The 6,000-nt window shown below is 41.9% G+C and overlaps 1 protein-coding gene across 6 annotated transcripts in view; it reads right to left on the bottom strand.

The window, feature by feature from the left end:
* Positions 1–6,000, bottom strand: part of SSX2IP (SSX family member 2 interacting protein) — a 450,188-nt gene that overhangs the window by 329,833 nt on the left and 114,355 nt on the right. The window lies entirely within an intron of this gene.

Raw genomic sequence — 6,000 nt, 5'->3', positions numbered from 1 at the left:
CAGAGACAGACACGCAGAGACAGACACGCAGAGACAGACACGCAGAGACAGACACGCAGAGACAGACACACAGAGACAGACACAGAGACAGACACAGAGACAGACACAGAGACAGACACAGAGACAGACACAGAGACAGACACAGAGACAGACACAGAGACAGACACAGAGACAGACACAGAGACAGACACAGAGACAGACACAGAGACAGACACAGAGACAGACACAGAGACAGACACAGAGACAGACACAGAGACAGACACAGAGACAGACACAGAGACAGACACAGAGACAGACACAGAGACAGACACAGAGACAGACACAGAGACAGACACAGAGACAGACACAGAGACAGACACAGAGACAGACACAGAGACAGACACAGAGACAGACACAGAGACAGACACAGAGACAGACACAGAGACAGACACAGAGACAGACACAGAGACAGACACAGAGACAGACACAGAGACAGACACAGAGACAGACACAGAGACAGACACAGAGACAGACACAGAGACAGACACAGAGACAGACACAGAGACAGACACAGAGACAGACACAGAGACAGACACAGAGACAGACACAGAGACAGACACAGAGACAGACACAGAGACAGACACAGAGACAGACACAGAGACAGACACAGAGACAGACACAGAGACAGACACAGAGACAGACACAGAGACAGACACAGAGACAGACACAGAGACAGACACAGAGACAGACACAGAGACAGACACAGAGACAGACACAGAGACAGACACAGAGACAGACACAGAGACAGACACAGAGACAGACACAGAGACAGACACAGAGACAGACACAGAGACAGACACAGAGACAGACACAGAGACAGACACAGAGACAGACACAGAGACAGACACAGAGACAGACACAGAGACAGACACAGAGACAGACACAGAGACAGACACAGAGACAGACACAGAGACAGACACAGAGACAGACACAGAGACAGACGAGACAGACACAGAGACAGACACAGAGACAGACACAGAGACAGACACAGAGACAGACACAGAGACAGACACAGAGACAGACACAGAGACAGACACAGAGACAGACACAGAGACAGACACAGAGACAGACACAGAGACAGACACAGAGACAGACACAGAGACAGACACAGAGACAGACACAGAGACAGACACAGAGACAGACACAGAGACAGACACAGACAGACCTGGAAATAAAGCAAAAGTATGGATGCTGAGAGTTCAGTGCCCTAAACAGTAGGCATCTAACAATATTTTGGGTACACAAATGCTAAAACCACTCTTCAAAGATAGATGGTCACTGTATCCCCAAAGTATCCTAGAGTAACGTTTGATGTATGATAACCCCACCAAAGCCTGGGGCTAAATATTTCAGAACTGTATTGAAGTGTTGAAAGGCTAAATAAAGTGGAAAAACATTACATAATGCAACAATGCAGCACGAAGGCTAAAGTTGTTTCTCAGAAACGTAAAAAAACTTTTAGGAAAACGGGTTCACATGGGTAATAAAGTGCAATGAATTAACAATAGTACATTGTTCCTTTAAAGAGCCTGCAACTTCACAATATCAGCATCTTAAGACTGCAAACCAACAGACAGTATTTTTAAAAGGCTTAAAGCAGAGAGCTACAAGTTAAGTCTAACATTCATAAACTGGATACCACAGGATAACAAAAGAGGGTAATTTATGACTTCAATAAAGATGCCTACTATGCACACTTTTGAACACATTTAACTTTTACCTCTGCATTGTAGGTCACTGTCACAAATATTAGAATAAGTAACAGGTTCATTGCCACTAATTTGAAGAACTGAGGAAAGAAAGTAATAAGAGCACACATAGATAGGATTTTGCCTCAAACATAACCAAAAAGGTTTTACAAAGCGGCTTGGGCAACTATGGTATCTGCTCTGGAGCCCAATTCTAAACAGTATGAACTAATATCCAAATGTGAATTTACATTGTCAGTGGGACATTTTGCCTCCATGCCACCACAGCTGCTTTCTACCTAGTGGAATGTGCTCTTGGTTTTCCAGATGATGGTCCATTTGCAAACTGATAAAGTACAATTGAAGAGACAATCGGCATCACCAGTGATTGTTCTGACATAGAATGACAAAGGTCACAGTTAATGAACAATTGATTGGATGTTCTAATATCTTAGGTTCACCCAAGGTAGAAACCCAAGGCTCTGTTCATGGCACCAGGATGGAGAGACATTTTCGCTGGAGTTGAAGAATTTCAACATCCTCTAATTAATGTGACATTCAGAGCACTTTAGGAAGGAAAGTTGGACCTGCAATCATCATTACTGTTCTAGAAGGAAATACTATGCAACACACACACAGATAAGGTTTGTAACTCTATGATTGGAGACAATAGCCACTAAGAACATCAGTTTACCACTGGCAAATGATGTAATGTGCCTTTATGTATTTGTTCAAGTGGAGTTCAAGTGCAGAGGTCATCAATTATGAAAGTATTGGTGTTTACATGGAAAAGAGAATTTGCTAAAGGGAGAAAAGCCTCCAGAAAATACCTTTTCACCGGTATGGTAGCGAAAGACCTTCCTTCTATGCAATTTAATTACTAGCTGAAGACAATAAGGGCTATTTAGACTTGGCAAAGTGCAGAAGATACAGAAGTAAAATTTCTTCTTTACAAGTAATTTGGTCAACATAATGAGTTTGACACCACAAGCAAAATCCTTTCCGCTTGAAAGAATATGCCAACCTTGTGGAAGATCGCTGGTTCATGTTCAGACTTTGATACATTATGCTACGAAGTTAAATTAAGTCCGGATCATACAAAATACTTAGTCCTGGGATCTGGGTAAGGGGAAATCAGTCTGCAAATCAGTCTGTGTTGTCTAGAAGATACTGGAATTGGTCTGACTCTGGATATTCGCAATATATAGGCGGTTCTGTCAAAATCAGATTTAGTAAGGCTTTGGCGTAACGCAGTGGGATTAGAACTGATGAGATCAGAAGAATTGGTAGAAACCTTAAAAAAAAAAAAAAAAATTAAAAAAACATTAATTTAGCAGGACATCAAAATGGCACTGTCCAAAGAGTCACGTTCTAGATACCTGGAGTCGAAGTGTAGGCATTTTGGGTGTTAAGTTGTGGTGCATAAGTGTATTTGAAGAAAACCACATTCTGTGAAGAGGTGTTAGACAACCCACTCGTGGAGTTTTTGTAGTGCCTGCTTAGCATGTCTGTATGAGTGTTGTGTGTCCCAGCAAGATGAATGGATTAGCCCAATAGGTAGCCAATATGGATGAAAAATCGCACCGACCTTTACAGTTTGTTCACCTCAGTTGAAAGAGTTAAAACTTATGAAAGAATCCAAGTGTTGAATTGAGGGGAGTCGCTAAAAGCAATTGAAATCTGGTATTTTAAAACATGTAGAAGTTTAGAGAAATTAAGATTTTGCCCGAAGAGGAACAAGGATATTGCCCTGACATTTGGCTGGACTAGATGCAGATATAACAGCTGGGGACACTTGCCTAACAATTATCCTCCTAGTTGAGTTGAGCAAGTCTGCAGCTAATTGTTCTTCATTCAAACAGATGTTCAAAGACTTTCACCCAAGCCTTGAAATGTTGAGTAGGTGAACAGTCCTGGAGAAAGTTCTACTAACTATTAAAGAATGCCGGTGTTCTAAGGGTGTTCAAACAAGGTCCTGGAATGTCTTCAGCCTTATTGAGGTACTGCCAATAATGAAATGCTGCCAAACAGCATGTTCTTTTTTGCAAAAACCAAACAAAGGACCAACCTGCAGAAGAAATCAGATAAAGTCATGACCTCAAAAGATTGCAAATATGTTCTTCTGCTCAAGAAAAAATAAAATCAAGTCCACAAAACTGGTTTACTTTGTACTCCTTAAGATACAAATCAAAAGCAGGCAACGCCTCTGTGAGCTCCAGAAAACCACAAATCACAATCGCCCAAAGAAAGGCACAAACATAAGCCAATGTCATGGCACCAACTATTACAAGATGCCTTCCGACAGATGTTGCTTTTGTCTTCAGGCTCCTGTACTCCCTGTGTTCCTCACTCCATTAGAGGGTTTAAGGCATCCATCTTTATGAACAATGTATTTGGTAGTTCTATATCGCAGACCTAGCCAAAAGGCAGAAAAGAACTGTACAGGGTCAAAGGCAAGCATAAAGCCGAGAAGAGAGGTGGACTGGTTAGTGGACTGTTAATGCTTAGTGATGTAGTGTTCTTTAAAGAGGTACATCTTCAACTCTCTCCTAAATTGGAGCAGCGTTGAGCAAACCTGATGGATACGGAGGATTGTACCAGCTGTGGGTGCAGAGATTAATCACACTTCTGTTTTGTACTGTTGTGAACAAGTATTAGTGGCAGTGTATTCTTTCAGCTCACAAATCGGTAAATTAATGTTAAATACAATTCAATGCATGGCTGTAATTATCTAGAAAGTTTAAATGACAAGTCAAAACTACATATGAAGCTTCGACTAATACTACAACCTCCTTCCAAACATAGCTCATCTCAATCCTTTTGCAGTTAATAATTAACACTTCAGAGACCACTTGAAACCAGAGATGGCTAAAATCTGCAAATACACAACTGAAGCTAAGGGGGAATTGATGCTAATTCACACACTTAATTTCCATGAAATACAATTTGAGATGGAACCACTAATACCCAGTGAAAGGATCTCACAGCCAAAGACACACAATTACACCTCAGTGGTCCGCAGACAAGTGTGGCACCATCATTCTGTGTCAACAACAGCATTTGAAATCAGAGGGTACTTCAATAGGCTCAATAGAAATTAAAGAACTGTTTCAAACCACAGCTTTGCGTTCTGTGGAGGGAAAGAATAGGTATTAAATTCCATAACTGAAAATCAATAACGAACCACTACGTCAATTGGAAATACCGCAGACATGCTGGAGTACAGGATAAAACCAAATTCTTCATTTTAAGAATGATTGACCCACAACTGAGGGGGGGGGGGGAAAGAGTCAGAATGAAGTTTATAAGGGAAAAATGATCCTTTAGATGAGAGAAAATTAGCTTCTTTATAAAGTCTGCTTTCAATCACCAATTTGACATCATGCAAGTAGAACAGTAAGTCACTCGGGATGAAGCGCTGTGATAGGACCTTTTTATAAAGTGAAGAGTCACCTGCATACATTTTAAACCACTTACACTTTTCCAAGTAGTAACAGTTGAGCAAGAAAATTAACAGCACTGAAGAAAGTGGGGATGCCCGATGCACACCATATATGAAATTACCACTATTCAACAGATGGGTGGGCAATATGATAAGCATTCTATAGGACAGCTAGTCGCCAAATCACTATGTCTGCAAGACCTGCGATCCGTATTGACCAAATTTGTAAGATTTGGTGGTCTGTCAAGTTTCACACCACAAATAGGTCCCGCAAGAACAGAAGAGCTCCGGGTACCGCATTCACCTATTTAAAGGTGTTCATATTGATGTCGATATAAACAATGATACATGCAACTTCCAAATACGTGATAGAATAACTGTTGCCGAAATCTCCCGAGATTACCTCTCCATTAGCCACATGGTCATGCAGGTCTTGCAGCCAAGGCACAAAGCGGATTGATAGATCACAGGTGCGGTGGCATGAACCCGCAGGAGAAAGTGCGTGAACAGGAAAAGCCCAGATTAGTCCATCAGATAGGCAGCAACGCACAATGGTCCCAAGAGATTGGCTCCAATAAAAGCACATATAATCGGAGGGGTGCACGTGTTCCCACACCACCATAAAGTTAGATGCCACATGAAGTTAGGGACACTCAGCCTATTAGAATACAGCACACACACCACAAGTAGTGATCACGCGATTCTCACACCAGACATCTGGACACTTCACCCACTGGGCCTCATGGTGTCCACGCAAGGTCGAGACCCACCCCATTTGCTATCAGAGTTACGGCTCCATGACTAGGCCCACATTCCTTTTTCTAAAATAAG

Source organism: Triturus cristatus, chromosome 4_2 (genome assembly GCF_964204655.1).
Source record: "Triturus cristatus chromosome 4_2, aTriCri1.1, whole genome shotgun sequence".
Taxonomy (NCBI): domain Eukaryota; kingdom Metazoa; phylum Chordata; class Amphibia; order Caudata; family Salamandridae; genus Triturus; species Triturus cristatus.
This window is presented reverse-complemented; position numbering and strand designations above follow the sequence as displayed.